The 24,850-nt window shown below is 37.0% G+C and overlaps 1 protein-coding gene across 1 annotated transcript in view; it reads left to right on the forward strand.

The window, feature by feature from the left end:
• ds (dachsous cadherin-related 1) overlaps nt 1-24,850 on the forward strand; it is a 428,813-nt gene that overhangs the window by 108,074 nt on the left and 295,889 nt on the right. The window lies entirely within an intron of this gene.

Below are 24,850 nucleotides of genomic sequence, written 5' to 3' on the forward strand. Positions count from 1 at the left end.
TGCTCTTGCTACTTAATTGATTAGAGCTCTTGATTACGGCTTGACATTGGTTGTTAATAGTATAACGAATGGTTGTGTCGCACTAGACGATGACTCAGTGTAGATTAGGGCTACCTTTCTGCCTTTAGCGCTGTCTAGGACTCTAGAAAACCAGGATTTCTTGCTCCTTTTCTATAATATTATATTCGAAAATTCGTAGACGTGAAAGGCGTCGAAGGATCGTGGGCATTTTTGGGTAAATTTTTAGTCCGTTTAAAGTTATTAAAAACTTAAAAAAAACCGGCCAAGTGCGAGTCCGACCGAGTCGTATTTATTCGACATTTTGCACGATAAATCAAAAACTATTTATGTATAAAAATAAATAAAAATCCATTTTAGAATGTGTAGGTACAAAATAAATATAAATTATCATAATATAAATATTCCTTTCATAAATTTATTAGGGGGAATTTTACGAACGATCACGTAAAACAGTATTTAGAGATAAAAAATATTGGTATTTTTCGACTTATAGATAAAAATACTTTATAAAATAATGATTTTGAACTGCCTGAAAAAAAAATGTTAAAAAATGAGTATTTTTTTTAAACTGTCTATACGTATTCCTCGGCTACACTTTGTTTACCTTTGATTTTAGTAAGGTGGTAAAACCAGTAGCTTATAAAGCTATTGTGAATAAATAATGTAGGTAAATAGAGTCATTGTTATAAAGTTTTACTCATGAACTTTAAGTTCAAGCATTACATATTGTAAAAGGTTAACACGCTTCTATTTGTAGCCTAATATGTCTACCTACTTATGCAGTTATGTGTTAAATTCAGTTAGTTACCTACGTGGTACAATTTTTTTTTAATAGATATAGCGAGCAAACGAGCAGGCGGGTCATATTATGTATTTCGGAGGATTTTCGGGTTCAAATCCCGGCATTTAAAAAAATTATTGGTCGCCTCCGCTTGGCTTGGTTAGTCCCGTTTCAGTCATAAAACGAAAATATAACTCCCATTTATATTTTCTTTATTCCTATCCTGTGGGAATTCCAAAATTTTTAACCTTCCTTATCTATGAGTACTTTGTAAAAGGAACCTCTGTGCCAAATTTCAGCTTTCTCTATAATAATATAATTAAGTAGGTATGTATGTATTATCCTATGATTCCTATGTAATTGTGTTTACTTGTGCAATAAAATGTTTTAAATTAGTAAATTAAAATAAATGAACTTTTTGTATCCAATAAACATGATGCACATTGAAAAGTTTAAAAATTTAGTTTGGGAGCCTCTGAAAAAATCGGTGCAATTTGTTTTGAATTATAGAATCTATTGGTAACTAGCTGCCCTGGCGAACTTCGTTCCGTCTATCAGTCAATTCAATTTTTTTAAATTTTTCTCTCCGTAAGAACCATCCTCGTACTTCAAGGAATATTATAAAAAAAATCGATTAGCGATTCATTTTTATATCATAGAAGATATATTATAATTTAATGAAGAACTCAAAAAGCTGTATTATAAATAGAATATTGACATATATATCTCTAAATTTGGTAGGTATGCATACATAAAACTATTTACTTTTCAACTTTTGTTCCATATAAGTCGTCAGTCAGTTGTCCAAATAAAACATTATTAGCTTTAGACGCCGACCAAAATAGAAAGGCTCAAAGAATGTGAAACTAATATGTGATAGTGTATTCGGGATGCCATCTCCTTATACGTCATAGAGCTTTTCAAAGTAGCTTTTGTGACCACAAAAGTCGAGCTATTTAATCGTCCGAAAAAAAAATACAAAAATTTTCTCAAGTGAGAGTCACTAGGTTTGTCGTTTGAGGTTCCGTAGAGATAAGCGAAAACTTTTTTATGCGCGTTGGGCCGGTTGTAGGATATTTGAATGAGTGCAAACTTGAAGTCGCGTCACTGACATGCTAATCTATCTTCTATCTAAATATATAAAACGAAAAGGTGACTGACTGACTGACTGACTGATCTATCAACAGCACAGCTCAAACTACTGGACGGATCGGGCTGAAATTTGGCATGCAGATAGTTATTATTACGTAGGCATCCGCTAAGAAAGGATTTTTGAAAATTCAACCCCTAAGGGGTTGAAATAGGGGTTTGAAATTTGTATAGTCCACGCGCACGAAGTCGCGAGCATAAGCTAGTCTAAATATATAAAAGGAAAAGGTGACTGACTGACTGACTGATCTATCAACGCACAGCTCAAACTACTGGACGGATCGTGCTGAAATTTGGCATGCAGATAGCTATTATGACGTAGGCATCCGTTAAGAAAGGAATTTCGGAAATTCAACTCCTAAGGGGGTGAAATAGGCGTTTGTAATTTATCTCATCCACGCGGACGAAGTCGCGAGTGACGAAGTGGCGCCCCCAGGGCAGGTTTTTTATTTTTCTGATCAAGCTATAATTGGGGGATAGGTACACGACTTAATTTCTTTTCAGCTTTCATTGGACAAAATCTGAGATTTTTCGATTTTTTTGAATTCCCGCAATTTTCACTCTCAAATTTCACTAGACAGACTAAGGTTTTTTCTACCCATGAATGATCTCTAAAAACGCTTCATTGTTTTCCGAGCCGCAATGTGCATAGTAATGTAGGGCCTGTTTGTTTGTTTGTCTGCTTGTCACGGCGTTAAAGAGGAGTCTTCGCACGTATTAGAGATATGAATTATTGAATAGTCGGGTAATACTTTGCTGGCAACACGTGTGTAAGTACGTTTTGTAGTCGGAGAGATGGCAGTAAAAACTCTTGAGTCATTTCATCATCATGATCAACCCATCGCCAGCTCAGTACTGAACATGGGTCTCTCTCAGAATGAGAAGGGCTTGGGTGAAATATAAACTGTAGTATTTAGAAAGAGACACATTGAATTTTTTATTAATAAGTTATTTTAAAAATAATCAGAATTAAATAAAAAACTGTTTTTGTAATTTAACAATTTTTGTAACCGAAAAGACCGAAACTGTTCAGAGAAAAAACTGAGCAACGCATTTTATAGAGCAAGATGCTTTGTTTCAAGGTTCAATGGATGCTATCGCAGCTCTGTATTTGAAGAGTCAATGGTCTTTAAAACAAACAAATTGTTATTAAATTTTCGACTGGATAATTGAAGTAATCTCAAATAAAAGAAATAATAAGCATTGTGTGACTTTATGTAGTCATCATAAGCATACTTCATCGACCGGCTCTTCGCCTATGCCAGTGTGCATAGAAATGTCTTCCGTATTCGAACATAACACCACCCACAAGGGACAGGCAACTTAATAGATTGAAAATTTTCATACATTTAATACAAGAATTGATATACGTATAACCGTATATTACCAAGTCTAATGAACATAGGGGGTGAATTTTTGAGAATAGCCAGTAAGTTAAAATGTGTGAAATTTATAAGTAGGTACTTACTCCATACTGATATTATAAAAGCGTATCTGTCTGTCCCTCTGTCTGTCTGTATGTTGGCTAGCTTTTCACGACCCATCCGTTTATTTTGACGATTTTTTTTTCAAAATTATGTTTTCAACGTACCTACTGTTTCGGCTAGTAATTGCAATAAAACCTATCTAAATAAGTACTTTATTGCAATTATATTTTTAAAAATAGTGTAACGCGTAACATTTAACTCCTCACGCGCCATTTTAACTTTTTGTGTCAAATTTCACATCAAAAGTACGATTTAAGTCCTTATTTTAAAAGTGAACCGTACTTTTGAAATGTCAGTTGACCCATAGAGTTAAAATGGCGCGTGAGTAATCATGATTTACGGAGTATAGGTAATGTTTTCATACGTTGTGTAATTTTAAATATCTACGCCTTTTTCCATTTTCTGTTGTAGAGACATACCTACTTATAAAATTTTCGAGTTTCCGTCTCGCTGGCCGCTCCTAAAAAATCACCCTTCGCAGTAAATTCCCAAGTCTATAATGAATATTATAATATAAGTATGCAATTGTAGGCTTTTAAATTACAAATAATTGAACAGATTTCCTTGTTGCTGGTTTTGTGTAGGTATGTTCCGTCTTTCGGTTAAAGTCATTTGTTGCGGTTACAACATAAACTAACATTAGAAGTCGTTTAAATTGTTATAAGTTTAGAATGTGTGGTTTATGATTGTACAAAGTGCATAAACTTTAAACACAATAATAACTTAGTGCTTTGTGGGATTTTACAATTAATGTTACGGCCGGTTTACATTGCTTCAGTGACTGTTTCTAGTATATTAACTCCAGCGCAGTCATTAATAGGCATTTAGTTGCTAACTCTATGGATTGTGGACTCAAATGACGTTCGTTTGACTATCGACGACCAAAATTAGGAATCAGTCTATGTAATCAGTACCCTTATTATAAATGCGAAAGTGTGTTTGTTTGTTGGTTTATTGGTTTGTTGGTTTATCCTTCAATCACGTCGCAACGGTGCAACGGATTGACGTGATTTTTTGCATGGGTATACTTAAATAAAGACCTGGAGAGTGACATAATATGCTACTTTTTATCCCGGAAAATCAAAGATAAGTTACGTCTTAGAGTCTAGCTAACGAAACATGAGATTGGAAAAGCGCGGCAAAAACACTATTTTTATTAATTTTCATTAATACTATTTAATACTATTTTACTTTGACCTTATTTTATTTTGTACTAATCTTGCTTTATAAAAAAATATATATAAATATATTTTATCATTATACTAGCGGATCCCCAGCGTGTGCTACTACGCAAAAAAAATAATGTGCCTAATGCATTATTTTATGGGTCAAAACCATCTTCGCATTACTGTCTTTCTAATGAAACCAGATTTGAGGCATATTGGTTGGATGGTTTCAAAGCCTATAACGGACACAGGTACATATAGAGATTATCATTAATGGTAAATATTAATTCAACCAACACAAAGCTAATCTAAGTAGGTAGAATAGAATAGTGTTACTCAAACGTCGATCTCATTCCATATCGATATCCGCCCCCGTCATTAGTCGATATATTGACGACAGAATGCGGACGACTCTTGATTTATTGTTTCACAACACTACAGACGATAGGGTTTCCATGATCCAAACCATAGTATTCCGGACAAACTTTCCCGAATTTCTCAGAAAATTTCCGAAAATTTTGTGAATTGATTTCAAGGGAATGCATTGATCTATTAATAAATTAATGAGAGAATAGTAGTTTACTGCTATGCACACGCCTTTTGAAAAATATATTCTAAAAATATTCGCAATAAAATGTATTCTAAAATATAATCAACAGCAATGCACGTCAAAGTATTTTTTTAGTAATTCGAAAAATTCATACAAAAAGCATTCAGACATCATATTGTAAATTTAAAACATAAAATCCAAGTAGGCAAAAACCGATGAGTCGAGTTAGTGAGTCGGTCAAGACTTTTTAAAATTGTATATGAGACTAGCTTACGCTCACGACTTGGACGTGGACTACACAAATTTCAAACCCCTATTTAACCCCCTTAGCAGTTGAATTTTCGAAAATATCTTCTTAGCGGATGTCTACGTCATAATAGCTGCATGCCAAATTTCAGCCCGATCCGTTCAGGGATTTGAGCTAGGCGTTAATAGATCAGTCAGTCAGTCAGTTAGTCAGCTTTTCCTTTCATATATAGATGAACTGCCCTACCCCTTCCAATTATTTATTATTTCCATCTTAATTTTTTCTACTTTTCGTCTGATGGCAACGATATGCAATCCGAATAATAATGACTGTTCAATTTATAAAAAGGTACATACCTAGATACTTATCATTTTTCGAAAATTCTGGATTTTTTAATCTTCCGGGTATAAAGTCAAAATTCCGGATGTGTCCGGAAAATCCCGCTCATGGTCATGCTCATGGCTACAAGTCAATAGCTACCGTGACCTGGTTCCGAGGCGTCAATCTAGATAGCTCTGAATGGCTTATCGTGGATTACCGCTTCCACCTGTATTATCAACCAAACCAATTAACGGCATTAGAAAGCATGGCTTTACCTACTTCATGGTATTCAAATTAATGTTTTATCACAATCTTAACTTTCTTGGTTAATTAATTGATATAGGATTAAATATTATGTATTTAATTATGTTAATCTCAAAAAGTGATGAATTTATTTAGTTTAAGCTTGAATCACTGACTGAAGGAGTTCTTTGAGCCCATGTAAGTTTGAAACTATGTATATCATCATCAACATCATCATCACAATCAATTGAGTTTCTCCGAGAGTGAGAAGGGTGTAGGCCATAGTCTACCGCGTTGGCCAAGTGCAAATCAGCAGATTTTACACATCTTTGAAAAGATTATGGAAAAATCTCAGGAATGCAGGTTTCCTCACGATGTTTTAATTCACCGTTAAAGCAAGTGATATTTGATTACTTGGAACACACAACTCTGAAAAGTCCGGCCTCCGATTACAAGGCTGTGGTATACTCATACACACATGAGACAGAGAGAGATGTCATGACAACATTGAAAGAGTTCGTTCATTGCCTACGAAACCATGACGAGAGCATAAAATAATCTTAAAAGCATTTTTTGCTTAATAGCTTTGCACAAAGAAAATTGCAACACAATATTATATGCGCTGCATTGTAAATGGTTTAATAAGAATGAGCACTTAGTTTTATGATGGAAACATAATAAAAGATCACTATCTGAACATCCCATAATTTATAATTGAAAATATCCTCGCTTACATTAACACCGATGCGAGATTAAAGTGCTGGACGGATCCCTATAACTTCCATTTGCCTATGTAATGCCCGGTTCACATTATTCCAGTTACTATTTCTGTAGTATTATGCTTTGTGTCACGTTCACACTATTTCATTTTTTTAAAGGCATGTGATACGAATCGTTTTTGGAATCTAGGCACAGTAAAAATAATAAAAGTTTGATAAAAAAACCGGGCAAGTGCGAGTCAGACTCGCGCACCGAGGGTTCCGTACTCGAGTATTTCTTTGGACCTTTTGCACGATAAATCAAAAACTTTATGCATAAAAAGAAATCTAAATCTGTTATACAATATTCAGGTAAAGTCCTTTACATGATGCCCCACTTTGTATATTTATCTTACTATAAAAATTGGAAATACTAATCATATTATTTATGGGGGTGGGGGAGGGGGCAGCTGAAGATCGTCTCCTGACAGTTCTTGCTGATCTTCATCGCTGAAGCCGTCACACAATCCAGGCAAGCGGAGCTAATAGTGTCCTGTCCCGCGACTGATGCCATTGTCTTGGTGTCTCCCTTCGAACTCATCCGGGGTCCTTTTTCCCGAAAAAAGGCCCTGGGTGTGAGATATCTATAATATAAAAAAAAATCACTAAATGTGTTGGTCATCGCAAATCTCGAAAACGATTTCGGTAATTCCTTTTTTATAATATTCCTGGAAGTACAAAGAAGAGAGAAATATTTAAAAAAATTGAATCGACTGTTAGTTCGCCAGGGCAGCTAATGTATAATGAAAATCCCTCACGATAGTTTAAACGCTAAAATAGTCCACTGCACTAGAAACAGTACTGGAGTAATGTGAACCAGCAATAAGTTCAAAGGTAATTATCGGCTCTTAGCGTCTGGACCGGATTTATCCCGGGAGGCATCTATTTATCCCGATTCAAAGAACGTATATAGTAATTTGTGATGAGGTTTTTTTTTTTTCGCGGTCGAGTAACTTGACACCACAGGCGGCTTAAAAGGGAAACTCGGTAATGCCTTCACGCCAGTCGCTTCGAATTTATGTCATCATCCGTCCGACACGACCGGAGAGAGATCAAGCACAGGACCGACAGCTCATGTGCTCTCTGACTCTGAGATCTATCAGTGTTGTATAGAAGCAGGCGTTACTTTGCGGAAGTCCATGATATGCAATGAACCAAAAACTTAATTTGCTGTAATCCACTGAAACAGGTCGAATCTGTATGATGTAACATGCAGCATGCGAAATGCACCGCCCGCCCTCCCACTGCTAACCATGCAGGAAAAGCAGCCACTCGGCAAGCAATACGCACCACCACCACGCAGCACCACACAAATCCCAAAACACACTCGACGCACGTTTCGCCCCGACACCGGAGACAATGTTGACCTTACAATGCACAATTGCAAAGTCATCAGTTTTCCAAAATAATCAGACAAGTGCGTCTTGAACTCGCATGGAGAGGGTTCTGTACGATGAATATGTGAGTTTGTACGTACCATATTGAGAGACTAACTATGTTATTTTAAGACTATAGACTTCTTATAGGTTTTTCTGTAATCTACAAGTAAAGAGCTATTTTCTCATTTTTCCAAATTTTATGCACAGCAGTTTCGTTTCATTAGGGGAGAGAATGTTCAATATTTTTTATTTATTTTCTTAAATAATTTTAAAACTGTTACTTTTGAAATATAAAAAAACTCGCTTAAATGCTCGCGACTTCGTCCGCGTGGACTATACAAATTTCAAACCCCTATTTCACCCCCTTAGGGGTTGAATTTTCATAAATTCTTTCTTAGCGGACGCCTACGTCATGATAGCTATCGGCATGCCAAATTTCAGCCCGATCCGTATAGCAGTTTGAGCTGTGCGTTGATGGATCAGTCAGTCAGTCAGTCAGTCAGTCAGTCAGTCAGTCAGTCAGTCAGTCAGTCAGTCAGTCAGTCAGTCAGTCAGTCAGTCAGTCAGTCAGTCAGTCAGTCAGTCAGTCAGTCAGTCAGTCAGTCAGTCAGTCAGTCAGTCAGTCAGTCAGTCAGTCAGTCGTCAGTCACCTTTTCCCTTTATATATTTAGATATGAAATCCTCACAACAATTTCATTTGATTTGTAACACGGTATAGTTTGCAAAACTTATTTTACTTTTCTTGTTTGCCCGCCAACACTTTGACTTAGTCATATTCGTTCTTCAATTTAGTTTAGAGATTGGGAGCAACAGAATTACCACGTCATCATTATGTTTAATGACGAACCGACTACGGATTTCATCGATGTGGCGATTGGTGCAACACTAGTTACTTTTAATTGGCCACGGAGTTGTGCGACAATCGACGGCGTGTAAACCTTTTAATGACTTTATTGTGTTCTTGGCACAGTTCACGACAGTTAGACTGGGGGCACACGATGCGTTGCGGCGCCGCGCCGCAACGTTGTTATGTCGCAGTGGAGCCGTAACAGCGTTGGACAGTATGTTAATAAAAACAACTGAGCGGTGCCGCTCCGACGTCGCAACGCATTTACGCCTCCCCGCCTCGTCTCGGTGGTTGCAAGTCCGGTGCGGCGCCGGAGCGCATCGTGTGTGACGTTGTAAATTTTGAACTACTAACTAGCGTTTCGCTTTTAATAAAAATCAATTTTGTTCAAAGTATGTTGGTGCCACCTAGCATCAAGGTGCAGAACTACGCGTGGGTCGATGTTCAGAGTTCATTCGAGCCACAATAGATGGCGTTTGCTTCGTTGTCAATTGTCGTAAAAATAAAACAAAATAATTAAATAAAACCATAATATCATTTGTTTATTGTTAAGTCATTAACAAAACGGTTCTTATAATATATCCTTAGGTTCCGCAAATATTCAAAAATGAATTGGCTTTATGATCAAACTAAATGAGAGCGGCCACACTCGGGTTGCGTCTGGCAACACCGATTGGTGAGATTTAGAATTTTTCTGGAGTCAACATGTGAAGACGAATTTTTTCGTTCCAGGAAAATCTCACTCCTTTTCGCCCATGGCTTCGCCTGGGAAAATACAATAGTTATAAATTTAGTCATCCTAACGTATTTCAATGTTTCATCAATTATGTTCCAGTTATTTTACCTTCCCAAATAAATGAGGATAATGGGTTGTGGGTGGACTCCTGAAAACCATTGGTGGCCAGGAGTTCAATAGGGTTTCCGTTTTTAGTTTTCGGTTTTCCGTTTTTTTTTGCTTTCGTTTTCCGTATTTATTTCTTTTGCACATTCACGTTGGCAACTTAATTTCTATGGATAAGACTTGGTGAAAATCTTTGTAAGGAAACATTTCGGTTGTGAAGAATCAAGTTAAATTGAGTTTTGGGAGCTTGGCCGATGCCGTCCAGCTACCTTGCAGTCTTCGCACCTACAAGTAAGCAAATGTTTGTATTCTGGAACAGTTTAGTGAACCTTCTTAGTGTATGTGTACAGTAAGAACCCTGTCTTTACTACTGAGCTTTTATTTTGAAACAATTTTATGAATTTTACTGTGTCATTGTCTATTCCATGCCAATGGCATCTTAAATTTAAAACATAGATTTTATGTACTATCTACCTAAGGCATTCTAATGTATCTAAATTAAGTCTTGGCATTAAGCTAGAATAACTAAGCATTATTAGCCATCACTATGTATTAAGCGACCCCGGTAAAAGTTACATTAAAAACAATTTTGCCTAACATCTAGCAAATTTCATTTATAACACCTCATATACATTACAAGGGAGTCGACGGCTAGCTTCTATTCTTTACTAGGTAGATAGATCAAGTAAGTAAAATTATTTTTTTTTCCTCTAATATTTGTAAGGTGGTAGATTATTCCGTATCCGGGTATATTTCTATTCCGCTCCATTTACCACCCTTACAAATGGCGCCCGAACGTTTTTTTATATAGTTATTTCAGTATATTTTGAGAAATTTTGTGAATTTTATGAAATGTACTCCGCTGATTGTACAATTTTCTAAGTAGTGACACATTGCAAAGAGCACTAAGCTGTTTTTATGGTTAACTAACTAAATAATAACTAATAGTTAGAAATTTTGTTTGATAGTTTAAGTAATTTTCTGAGTATAGTCCAACATTGGTTTTTTTTTTCTTATTTAATTAACACATTATAAATGGTGCTTATGCCGTTTAATTATGTTATCGACTTACCTTGGAGGTGTATAAGTGAATGTTTGCCTTCAGTTTAGTAATAAACATTGCTTAACTGAGTTGTTGTTGGGTATTGCTTTCAATAGTAAGTACATCTTATGTTTGAAAATTCCGGTAACTTAGTATAATTAAAGTTTTGAAACGCTATGTGCTGTTAACTAGTTACACACATACATTTATAAATACTAAGAGTTACAACTTGTGAAACTAAATATATAAACTATATTCAGAGATTACATTATGTTCAAGTATGAAGTTATGAACAATTTTTTTTTCAGTGACTTGATACTTCATTATTTTGTTGAAATTTTGTTTAGAGCTGTGTTAAGGTTATGATAAAAGCTACTTCACACACAAAACATGTTAAGTTTAAGTGAATGCTGGTAGTTTAAAGTGACATTTACAAACAGATTTTGTTGTATTTTAGGTTATGTGTTAAAAGTGTAAAGTAACAGTCATCAAACCATTGCACAATCTCTTTGTTTTTTTTTAAAGATAATATGCTATTCAGAGTTCATTGCAACTTTGTTGCCTGTTTACTTTTGTAATTGTAAAGGTTGTAACACACTGTGTACTCATAAAGGTGATACTGCACCTTACAATCATTTATTCAATTTTGGGAAGTTTTATTTTGTTATATTTTGTTTACTATAGTAATAATATGTGCTTGTATTATTAACGATATTTTGGAATAGGAACATAATTGATAAAATAGGTTAGGATAGACTTAAGAATATTGTTTTTGTTGTGTATTTTGCTTGTGTATATTTAATAGTTTAAATAACTTCTTTTGTGTTTGTGTTTAACCAATTGGTATAAGGCTAAACATAGACAGTTACACAAGCTCGATATTTTGTTAAATGTGTTTTGACTTAACACAATGGAACAGACTTTTGCCCAGTTTCATTCACTTTTGAAGGACGAATTGTGTTATGAGGTATCCATTCGTTCCGAAACTCCAGCACCTACAGTGCTAGGTTTAAAGAAACAGTTAAAACAATTAATTCAGGAAATTCCTTCTGAAGCAATTTTAGAGACGGATTTCACTTCTGAAAGTGAGTTAGGTGTTATTACTAAAAAACTTCAAGACTTAGAAGATTTATTAAAAAAGTGTTCTGACACTAAAGATAGACATGCCCTCTGTAGGTCTAAAGCTTTAGCTTCACATTTGTACTTTAGAATTTTGAGAATACAGTGTTCCGAACTCAGCTTAATAAGTAGGAAGAGTGAATTACATACAAAGTTGCAGAGTTTGATTTCCAGATTAGATGCTGACAATGAGTCGTCTCACGACGAATCACTGGATTCCGAGAGTACCGCCGTTGACTGCACTGGTGATAAAAATGTTGCCAAGTGGAAGTTAAATTTCAACGGACAGGGTGATCCGCGCAGTTTCATCGAACGCGTTGAGGAATATAAAAGATCTTATGGCGTTTCAGATGGAAAATTATTTGTTTCTGCATTTCATCTTTTTACAGGCCGAGCATTGTTATGGTACAGAGGCAACAAATGTCAAGTTTCGTCTTGGTCAGAATTGAAAACTTTATTTTTAGAGGAATTTGATGCAGTAGATTATGACTACAGGTTGCTAGGTGAAATTCGAGCAAGAACACAAGGCTCTGAAGAACCGGTGTCTATCTATTTCGCTGTAATGTTTGGCATGTTTTCAAGGTTGTCAACACCACTTTCCGAAGAACAAAAGTTACAAATTTTATTACATAATATTCGCCCTTTTTACTCAGAACAATTAGCTCTTGTTGACATTAAGTCTGTCGCAATGTTGAAGGAAAAGTGTCGCAAACTAGAGGCTGCGAGGCAGCGTTCCGCCTTATTTTCTGAGCCTACTAACAGTAAGGCAACTTTAAGTTCAGAGTTTGCTTACAAACAAGTGACAAAACAGATAAACACACTTTCAGTCACACCTGCACCTAAGGTTGATACAAGTAAAGGCACTGATTTTACGAAAACAAATAAACAACTATGTTACAAGTGCGGCAAGGGTAACCATTCCTTTAAATTTTGCAGGACAGTTCCGAAATTTATTAGATGTTTTTCGTGTGGACGTCAGAACTTTACAGTAAAGACATGTCCAAGTTGTAGTAAAAAGGCGATTAGTAAACCCGCTCCGGACAAAAATTCAAAAAACTAATTAGTAAGAACTGTGCAGAGACACAAGTAAAGAACTTGGTCATTAACAACAAAACATCCCTTTTACCTGACACAGTTCTGTATTCAGTGGATAAACGAGACTTTAGGCCACATTTAAAGGTTTTTGTTGACGGTTTTGAGATTACAGGTTTACTAGATTCCGGTGCTTGCGCGTCAATTTTGGGTAACCAGGCGCACAAGGTTTTTTTGAGATTCGGTTATAAATTGCATAGCAGTATTGATACCACATTTTCAGTGGCAAATGGAGACAAACTTGATTGCATGGGTTATATGTTTATTCCGATTACTTATAATTCCGTAACTCACATAATAAAATTTTTTGTAGTACCCTCTATAATAGCGGATGTTATTTTTGGCTGTGACTTTTGGAAAACATTTCAGTTAGCCCCTGGCATTTTGATAATTTAGAATTAATTAAGGCACCTTCTCAATTTTACAATATTTGTGCGATTGATAATGAACAAATTCATACCATCACTTCTTTTGAAAACTTATCATCTCAACAGAAAGAATTAGCCCAGTCTGTAGTAAATAAATTTTTAGATATTTCTTCAGAGAAAATAGGATTGGGTAGAACAAAATTAATTGAACATGTTATTGACACCGGTGATGCCTTGCCAATAAAAATAAAACAATATCCACTTTCTCCCGAAAAGAAGGAAACTTTAAGTAAAGAGTTAGATAGGATGCTGGAAATGGACGTAGTTACTCCGAGTGAAAGCCCTTGGAATAACCCAGCAATCTTAGTGAAAAAGGCAAATGGAGACTGGAGATTTTGCCTAGATTGCAGGAAATTAAATTCAGTGACAAAGGGGGATTCATACTCAATACCGTACATTCCACAAATTCTAGATAGCTTGAAAGAGGCAAGGTTTTTATCATCGATTGATTTAAGTTCAAGTTTCTGGCAAATTCCGTTAGCTAACGACTCTCAGGAAAAAACCAGTTTTACAGTTCCTGGTAGAGGGTTATTCAAATTTAAAGTCATGCCGTTTGGCCTATGCGGTGCACCAGCACGACAGCAGAGGTTAATGGACCAGTTATTTAATAAAAATTTTTGTAGTGATATTGAAAATGGAATAGTATTTTGTTATATAGATGATATTGTTATTTGTTCTGCTGATTTTGAAACCCATTTAATTTTATTAAACAGAGTTCTGGATAAACTAAAAATGGCTCAACTATCCATAAATTTTGATAAATGTAATTTTTTTAGAAACTCTTTGAAATATTTAGGGTATATAGTGGATGAATTTGGTTTACGCACAGATCCTGGAAAAGTTGCCGCAGTTTTGAACTTTCCGACCCCAAAAACTGCACAGGAGGTAAAGATTTTCCTAGGCACTTGTTCTTGGTACAGGCGCTTTATTAGGAATTTTTCAACCATCGCTGCACCACTCAATAGACTAACGAGTAAAGGAAAGAACGCACCTAAATTTGAGTGGAGCGAACAGGCAGAGGTAGCATTTAATACATTGAAGAATGCGTTGGTAACCGCACCTGTTCTTGCGGTACCGAATTTTGAAAAACCATTCAAAATACATTGTGATGCTTCTGCATATGGTGTTGGCGGTATGCTGACGCAAGAAACCGATGGTTGCGATCATCCCATTGCGTATGTCAGTAGGAGCCTAAATAAAAACGAAAGGAATTACAGCGCGACGGAACGCGAGGCTCTAGCTGTGATTTTTGCAGTGGAGAAATTTCAGGCTTATTTTGGTTCCAAGCCAGTCACAATTATCACAGACCATGCATCCCTAAAGTGGTTCTTAAATTTAGAAAATCCCTCAGGACGACTCGCCAGATGGGGTTGTAGATTATCACAGTATAATTTTGTTATCGAACATAGGAAGGGTTGTGATAATGTAGTTCCGGATACCTTGTCGAGACTCATACACGTAGATGTAGTTGGTGATCGTAATGATAACTCTAGTCAACAAGTTTTGGTAGATGACTGGTATGACAAAACATTTAATGGCTGTAAAATCAATCCAGCAAATTTTCCGAATTTTTGTATTTTGAACGATAAACTATATCGTTACAGTAAATGTAAATACCAGCTTCTCAGTGAGTTCGACTGGAAAGAGGTAGTCCACAAGAACGACATCCTTAGAATTATGCAACAAAACCATGCAGACGCAACTGCAGGTCATTTTGGTGTGTTCAAAACTCATCGCAGATTATCCCTCAGATATTTTTGGCGTGGTATGTATAAGGACGTGGTTGAGTACGTTAAGAATTGTGATACTTGCTCTGCGTATAAACACACGACATCAGCCACTCCAGGTCTGCTAGGGAAGCCTAAAGTCTGCGAGAGACCTTTTCAGGTCATTTCGGCTGATTTAGTCGGACCTTTGCCTAGGTCTAAATCAGGATTTACATTTCTTTTTGTGGTGACGTGTTGTTTTTCGAAATATACAATGTTGTTTCCGTTACGGCGTGCCACAGGTGCCGCTGTTGTTAAAGCGCTAGAGAATTTTGTATTTTTGAACCATAGTGTTCCAGAGACTGTGATTGTGGACAATGGGTCCCAATTTACAGGATCTGAATTCCGTAATCTCATTAAGCGTTATAATATTCCGAAATTACACTACACACCACTGTACACTCCGCAAGTTAACCTTGTTGAGAGGTACAATAAGGTTGTTATGACTGCTGTAGCCGCTTTTGTGAAAGATAACCACAGGTCCTGGGACGAAAACCTGTACAAGGTCCAGTTCGCCATAAACAGTGCGGTTAATGAATCCACTGGATTCTCCCCGTTCTTCCTTGTCCACGCTAGAGAACCGGTCTTAAATGGTTCCTTCTATAAGGACACGGATAAGGAGTACGAGGCCGGAATTCCAAGGGAGGAATACGCAGGAAAGTTTGGATCTTTGGAGGACATATTTGGTCAGGTTAGGAGAAATTTGTTTCAGGCTCATGCAGAGTATGCAACGCATTACAACTTAAGGCGTAGGTCTGCAAGCTATTCTGTTGGGGATATAGTGTGGAAAAAGACCTATCCACAAAGCGACGCTACAAATTTTTTCGCAGCTAAGCTGGCACCTAAGTATGAAAAGTGCAGGGTTGTCAAGGTTTTGTCACCTTTGGTTTATGAACTAGTTAGAGTAGCTGACAACCACCCAATAGGCACTTGGCATATTAAGGATATTAAGAAGTAGATATTTGCCATTACTTAGTTTGGTCTAAACTGTTTGAATATTTAAGTTATCAATATTCAATTAGGAATTTGAATGAGTGTAGTGATGTTCTGAGTTAACAGTTACATTACCATGGTTCAGTTGAGGAGGAATGTAGTGGATGTATGTAGGGATGAATATGTGATGATTGGAATGCTTGTGGTAGACCAACCGGTTGAGAAAGTAAAAATGCAAATATCGTACTTTGGGGATAACGAAAAGGGGGGGGTTTTGTGTTTTGTTTTCGTTTTCCTTCTAGATAATGGATCATTTCTGTTATTTTTCCGATTCTGTTCCGAGATCTATTTTCTAGGAGAGTTATTTCGTTTTTTTTTCTCATATTCCGATTTTGATTCGGTTTTATTTTTCCGAATGGGATAGAGAACGGTTGCCATATAAGATGGACCCGTTCACAACCAGATTTTCCGTATTTGTTGAGTAACAAATATTACGATGGTAGTTTAAAAGAGTGAACCACCGTAGGCCTAGACGCATTCTATCAGTCAGCTGAAGAATGATGCCAAGATGTTTCCACTCAAGTGTCTTGGACACCATGAAGTTTTTTGTATATATTCTTTTTAGAAGTTAGGGTTGTGTAGTTAAGTATAATGTATAAAACCTTACACTGTTTTCAGTATATTTATTTTGTTAGACAATTTTCCTTGTTAGTAGTAGATGTGCGTTCACGCGTAACTTCTGTGTTTTTTTTGTTTGTTTCAGGCAAATTGTTAGTAGTTGTTGGATGACGCTGAGGGCAGCGTGGTTCAACCTGTTGAACCTTTTCGTAGGAGGGGAAGTATTGTGACGTTGTAAATTTTGAACTACTAACTAGCGTTTCGCTTTTAATAAAAATCAATTTTGTTCAAAGTATGTTGGTGCCACCTAGCATCAAGGTGCAGAACTACGCGTGGGTCGATGTTCAGAGTTCATTCGAGCCACAATAGATGGCGTTTGCTTCGTTGTCAATTGTCGTAAAAATAAAACAAAATAATTAAATAAAACCATAATATCATTTGTTTATTGTTAAGTCATTAACAAAACGGTTCTTATAATATATCCTTAGGTTCCGCAAATATTCAAAAATGAATTGGCTTTATGATCAAACTAAATGAGAGCGGCCACACTCGGGTTGCGTCTGGCAACACCGATTGGTGAGATTTAGAATTTTTCTGGAGTCAACATGTGAAGACGAATTTTTTCGTTCCAGGAAAATCTCACTCCTTTTCGCCCATGGCTTCGCCTGGGAAAATACAATAGTTATAAATTTAGTCATCCTAACGTATTTCAATGTTTCATCAATTATGTTCCAGTTATTTTACCTTCCCAAATAAATGAGGATAATGGGTTGTGGGTGGACTCCTGAAAACCATTGGTGGCCAGGAGTTCAATAGGGTTTCCGTTTTTAGTTTTCGGTTTTCCGTTTTTTTTTGCTTTCGTTTTCCGTATTTATTTCTTTTGCACATTCACGTTGGCAACTTAATTTCTATGGATAAGACTTGGTGAAAATCTTTGTAAGGAAACATTTCGGTTGTGAAGAATCAAGTTAAATTGAGTTTTGGGAGCTTGGCCGATGCCGTCCAGCTACCTTGCAGTCTTCGCACCTACAAGTAAGCAAATGTTTGTATTCTGGAACAGTTTAGTGAACCTTCTTAGTGTATGTGTACAGTAAGAACCCTGTCTTTACTACTGAGCTTTTATTTTGAAACAATTTTATGAATTTTACTGTGTCATTGTCTATTCCATGCCAATGGCATCTTAAATTTAAAACATAGATTTTATGTACTATCTACCTAAGGCATTCTAATGTATCTAAATTAAGTCTTGGCATTAAGCTAGAATAACTAAGCATTATTAGCCATCACTATGTATTAAGCGACCCCGGTAAAAGTTACATTAAAAACAATTTTGCCTAACATCTAGCAAATTTCATTTATAACACCTCATATACATTACAAGGGAGTCGACGGCTAGCTTCTATTCTTTACTAGGTAGATAGATCAAGTAAGTAAAATTATTTTTTTTTCCTCTAATCTTTGTAAGGTGGTAGATTATTCCGTATCCGGGTATATTTCTATTCCGCCCAATTTACCACCCTTACACGTGTGACATGCCACAGATATTTCTATGTAAGACGATGCAGCGACACCGCTCTGGCGCCGCCGCCGCCGCAACGCATCGTGTGCCGCCGCTCTTAGGGAACTTCTAACAAAACGTCCATACGTCGACGTCACTGGCAGGCGTCAAATGACTTTTCACGCGCCATTTTAACTTTATGTGTCAAATTTCATGTCAAAATTATGATTTTAGTCCTTATTTCAAAGGTAAACCGTTCTTTTGACATGACAGTTGACCCAAATGGTGCGTAAAAAGTCGTTTCTTACGAACTATACATTTGACGCAAGTAGCCCTACAGTAGCTCTATTTTTCTATGATTTTACGTCGCCATAGCCTAATATTTGACATATTATTGTCGATTCGTCTACCATCTAGCCACGGCCGAAGCCTCCCACCAGATCAATTCCCGCGACTTCGTTCGCGTGGACTACACAAATTTCAAACCCCTATTTTACCCCCTTAGAGGTAATGAATATACAAAAATCCTTTCTTAGCGGATGTCTACGTCATAATAGTCTATCTACATGCCAAATTTCAGCCCGATTCGTCTGTCAGTCAGGCAGCTTTTCCTTTTATAATATGTATAGATAAATAACGTCACTGGGTGATTAATTTGTGTTATTCTGGGCGAATTAAATTCATGGCTGGAAGTTAATAGCTTAAGGGTTAATATGGATTAGCTTGCTCGTAAAATCGTAATTACGAATGTAGTAAAATTTGAATCAGTGTTTTTATGGGCAGTTATGCAATTTCACGTAGTATAAAATGGTATAAAAATAGAAGTACGAGGGCGACATGAAAGTGTGTTTTAATCATCGATAAGTATAAATGACAAGATATAGTCAAGCGAACAAAATTTTTCACGGTTTTGAAACCAAATAAATCAGCGCCACTGTTTAGTCGGATTCTTAAACAGTACTAAGGTGTATGCATTAAATTTGGGGGGCTCTTACCGCTTGTATCAAAATAAAAAGGTATTAAAAATATAAATGTTTTATTTACCTTTTACGGTGGCCATACACGATCAAGTTTACCATCAAGTTTGGCGCAGACTTGAAGGCGTCCTGATAACTAATAGCCATATAACGTCAAGTGTGTTAAATGACATCATGCACACTGATTGCTTTCCTGGTGGTAGGCTTCGCCTGTGGCTAGTTACAATCCTACCGGCAAAACCGTGCCGCAAAGCGATTTAGCGTTCCGGTACGATGCCGTGTAGAAAACAAAGGGGCATAGGTTTAATAAAAACTACCATACCCCTTTCAGGTTGGCTCGCTTTCATCTTAGACTGTATCATTACTTACCACCAGGTGAGATTGCAGTCAAGGGCTAACTTGTATCTGAATAAAAAAGAAAAAAAAAACACCGGCAAGTTTACTGGACGCCACTTCAATTCCGCTGCAAACTTGACCGGTAAACATGATCGTGTATGGCCAGCGTTAGGTATATTTATAGTGGGTGGAAAAACAATTTGGGATGCCATTTGCGGGTAGGCGGTAATGGTACGGCATTATTTCGTACGCAGCTTGTGGTGGATCAGGCCTTTACAATCTGCGGTCGGGTGCTTGGCGCAACTCATCAACTCTCAGCAAATAAAAACGTTTTACGATTCTAAATTATGTCCATTTTCTTCATCTCCCTTTTACGCAGTTTTATTTTCGTATTAAATAATTAAGTCAACTGCGATAGACCTCTCGTAATAACTAAGTAATTATCGGTATGATTACCTACCCAGAAGCATAAACGCACTGCTTACCCTCGTTGTAATTAAATCAATGCTTATATTTCATCATAACCTGCCGTAAAATAAGTTCATATCTAAATGCATACCCTGGCTTGAACTCCTGTGCACGCCACTGGTACCTAGGTATACTTACCTACTCTGAAACCAAAAAACCGGGCAAGTACGAGTTGGGCTTGCACACCAAGGGTTCCGTACAATCGTACAAGAAATAACATTTTTTGTGATTTTACCACAAATTTACGGTTTTCGGATTTATCCCTTTACTTGTGATACGAGTAGGTAAGTAGTATCTGCAAGCCCTCTCTTAGAAAGTTTCAGTAATATATTACATTGTAACGCGCGGATTTTCTCTAGGATTGTACTAGTCTAAGATTGTCTGACATATCAATGAAATATGGATCCGAGACATGGTCGCTAACTATGGGCCTCATAAGAGAGCTCAGAGTCACTCAGCGGGCGATGGAGAGAGCAATACTTGGAGTTTTTCTGCGTGATCAAATCAGAAATAAGGAGATCCGTAGAAGAACTAGAGTAACCGATATAGCTCAACGGCTTGCGAAGCTGAAGTGGCAGGCCACATAGTTCGAAACACCGAAAGACGTTGGGGTCCCAAGGTGCTGGAATAGCGACCTCGCATCGGAAAGCGCAGCATTGAAACGAGTCGCAGGGAGCCGCTGGATTCAGGAGGCGCAAGACCGTGGCGTGTGGAAGTCCCTACATGAGACCTATGTCTAACAGGAGACGTCTATCGGATGATAATGATGAAGATGGACTAAAATCCGAAAGTTTATTGACTTGACGTTTTAATGAAGTAAATATCACTTGCTTTAACGGTGAAGGAAAACATCGTGAGGAAACCTGCATGCCCGAGAGTTCTCCATAATGTTCTCAAAGGTGTGTGAAGTTTACCAATACGCACATGGCCAGCGTGGTAGACCATGGCCAAAACCCTTCTCACGCTGAGAGGAGACCCGTGCTCTGTAGTGAGTCGGCAATGGGTTGATCATGATGATGATGATGATTGACTTGACTATTGTTAAAAACAAAAAACTTTATCGCTTAGAACTTGTTGCTTGGTACAACCAAGCGATAAGCGGGTTTCTATGCGGTATTAATTTTTCGTTCCAAGCTTTGATGTTGATTTGTTATTTCTACTTCAATGTAATGTGATCGTAAAGTAAAAGAAAGAGTAAGCAATATGTATTGTATAGAATTACTTCAAGTTTAACAGTCTTATTGTAAATACTACTCACTCTGTCTCGCCTTAACGCTCGAAATCTAGAATACCTAAACGCCGATTTTTATATCACTAACTTGAAAAATATAGGACACTAGCTGATCCCCGCGGCTTCGCCCGCGTAGATTTAGGTTTTTAAAGATCCCGTATAGCCTATGTCACACGGTGAAAGAATTTTTAAAATCGGTTCTGTAGTTCCAAAGATTACCCCCTACAAACAAACTTAACGACATTACCTCTTTATATAATAGTGTAGATTTATATAACCTTTCAACCCCCATTTTACTCCTTTAAGAGGTTAAACGGATAAGCCGTTAAAAGCTTGCATACAGACAGACACACTTTCGCATTTATAATATTAGTATGGAAAAGTAAGTATGGAGTATAGATTTATTCTATCTCATACTCTTGCAAGCTAAATCTTATAGATGTAGGTATGTGTTTATTTCTTTTTAGTGTCGGTTTTTCGTTTTATCGAGTTTCAAATCACAAGTTTTCTCTTCAAAAACCTTTCTAAGACTTGTTTCCTCGGTCAAGCGCGGAGACCAAGCAATGTTTAGCATGTTCCTAGCGCATGTTCCTTGCGCATGTCGCACGCACCAATTAGCGAAATGGTGATATAGCGTCATAAATTGTGGTACCCGTTAGTATAGGAATAGCCAATACGTTCCTGAGGTATAGGATGTCTTATTTATTACTATCTGACGCTTAGAGCGCTTGTACACTGGTCCGACCTGAATTAGAAACCGCTAATGCATAAGAACCCTAGTAAAGACGATCTATAATAATTAATCAATCTATTCTTAGCTCATTTTAAAGGAAAGAAAGAAAATGACTGTGTCACTCTCTAGGTCTTTAACAATACCGTGATTGGAGAACAAACCAACAAACAAACACACTTTCGCCTTTATAATCACCATAAATTATTATTACTTTTTCAATTATCGTTTAGAATGTTTTGCTGGGTTTAAGGTAGGTGCATTATTTAAAGTGATCATAACCTCACTTTACGTTCCGGGTCACAACCATGAAATTCCATTCTGAAGTGTGGCTCTTGTATTGTTGTAAACCGGTCAAGTGCGAGTCAGGCTCGCGCACCGAGGGTTCCGTACTACAGTCGTATTTTTTCGACATTTTGCACAATTATTCAAAAACTATGATGCATAAAAGTAAATGAAAATCAGTTTTAGAATGCACAGGTAAAGTCCTTTCATATGATACGCCAATTGATATAGATGTCTTACTTCGAAAATTGAAAATACTAATTATTAGTTCATGATCACAATTTTTTTTGTGTGATGTAATCCTAAATTGCCTGCCATTGAAGTCAACGAGAAGTACCCTGTAGGCTGTAGGTTTCTTGACAGCCAGACAGACAGACAACAAAGTGGTCCTATAAGGGTTCCGTTTTTCCTTTTGAGATACGGAACCCCAAAAATAATAAATTTAAAAGTCGATCGTAAAAAAATACACACAAATAAAAATGTGTACATCGATTTCTTGACGTTACATAAATCTTATACAGGTATAAAAGCGTGTGATTTAACGATTTCCAAGTTAAAATATTTGCTCAAAATGCTTGTAATTTACGTCATGTTTTTTAAACCTAATAGGATTTTTAATTGATTTTCTTAACGGACTATTTTTTATTTGAAAAAGTATTTATTAGTCAAGAGGAGCTTATTCGTAGCGCGATCCAAACAAACTCAGTTTGGCTCTCATTTGAATATTAACCAATCAAACTCAATGAAATTTCATAGGTGCATCCTATAGGAATATCTATGGCTGTAGCTTTTCAAATTTCCGTTGAAATATACAGTTTTTAAGTTATATTCCCGCAGCTTCGTTCGTGTAGATTTATTTTTAAAATCCTGTGGGACTCTTTATTTTTGCGGGATAAAAAGTAGCCTATATGTCACTCTCACTTAACTATATCTATCCATGAAAAAAATCACGTCGATCTATAACTTCGTTGCGGCGTGATTGAAGGACAAACCAATAATTAAAAATCTATCCTATGTCCTTCCCTGGGATGCAACCTATCGTCAAAATCGGTTGAACGGATGGGTCGTGAAAAGCTAGCAGACAGACGCACTTTCGCATTTATAATATTAGTATGAAAGAATGGATTACTTATTTGTTTTAAGTCTTTTAAGCGAACACGTTTTCCCAAAAATATTTTTATACTTACGTAGAAACCGTAAAGGGCAATTTACCGTCATACGATCTGTTTTGGGTAGTATAAAAGTACAAACAATAAAGCAATCATGAACTTCATTAAAAATGGGTCGTAAGTCAAGTTCCAGAGAACAAATAACACAATAGTAACCCGAAGTTTTCGGCGCAATGCCGGGTAATAACTTTAGACGATCGAGATTTACGGTTATAGGAGGGAGAATTGCGTCGAACTTCAAAATTATTTTATTGGATTTCTGCATACGAAAACGTGATTTATTTTGGATCTTTAGCAGCGTTTGGACACTATAGTTGACGAAAAAACGCCGACAGTCTTGTTTTGAAGGATAGCATTCACAGTAGTAATGAGTGTGTCCTACCTGTGATGACGTATGGCGCTGAAACGTGGACACTGACAGTTGGCCTTGTCCACAAGTTCAAAGTCGCTCAGCGGGCTATGGAGCGGGCTATGATGGGTATCTCTCTGAGGGACAAAATCCGTAACGAGGAAATCCGTAGGAGAACCAGAGTGACCGACATTTTAGCCCAACGAATTAGCCAGCTGAAGTGGCAGTGGGCATGCCACGTCTGCCGCAGAACCGATGGCCGATGGGGCAGACGTGTTCCGGAGTAGAGACCGCATATCAGCAAGCGCAGTGTGGGACGACCTCCAACCCGCTAGACTGACGACCTTAAGAAGATAGTGGGAAGTGGGTGAATGAGGAAGGCGGAGGATCGCGTGTGGTGGCGTACTCTTGGGAAGACCTATGTCCAGCAGTGGACAAAACAGGCTGATTGATTCAAAGTAGGCATTCAAAATCTGATGGCTAATAAAGATCCTGGATGCATTAGATGTGAGCCGGAGCAGATAAAATAATAAAATATATCTTGTTTTCTTTTCTTTAACGAAATTCACACGGCAGCCAGTAGCCAAAAATGGCGTACTATCAAAATAAAATTGCTCTCAAAAAACAATTCTCAAAGATCGGCAAATGATACAGGAAGAGACTCATATTAATAACAATAATAGAAGATTCAAAGAATACCTACTGGCTTATGGAATGGCAACCTTCAACAAACCTCGTGGTTAAACGCTAATAGGCTGATAAACTTTTATAAAGCCCCTTTAAAAAATAAACTATTAAATGTTAAACCACTTTATTACTTTACCAAACTATTTACAAAACACATAGATTTACAATCCACCACATGCATAAATTACGCAGCCCTTTTCGCGTCTGCCAATTTCCCATCCGACCAGTGATATTGACGTTGCAATGGGTCTATGACCGCTGACATTTGACATCTGGCACTGACCCATAAGAACATAGTCCTAACCTAATTCCGTTAAACAAAACCTACAGAG

The sequence above is a fragment of the Maniola hyperantus genome, chromosome 8 (assembly GCF_902806685.2).
Source record: "Maniola hyperantus chromosome 8, iAphHyp1.2, whole genome shotgun sequence".
Lineage (NCBI taxonomy): Eukaryota > Metazoa > Arthropoda > Insecta > Lepidoptera > Nymphalidae > Maniola > Maniola hyperantus.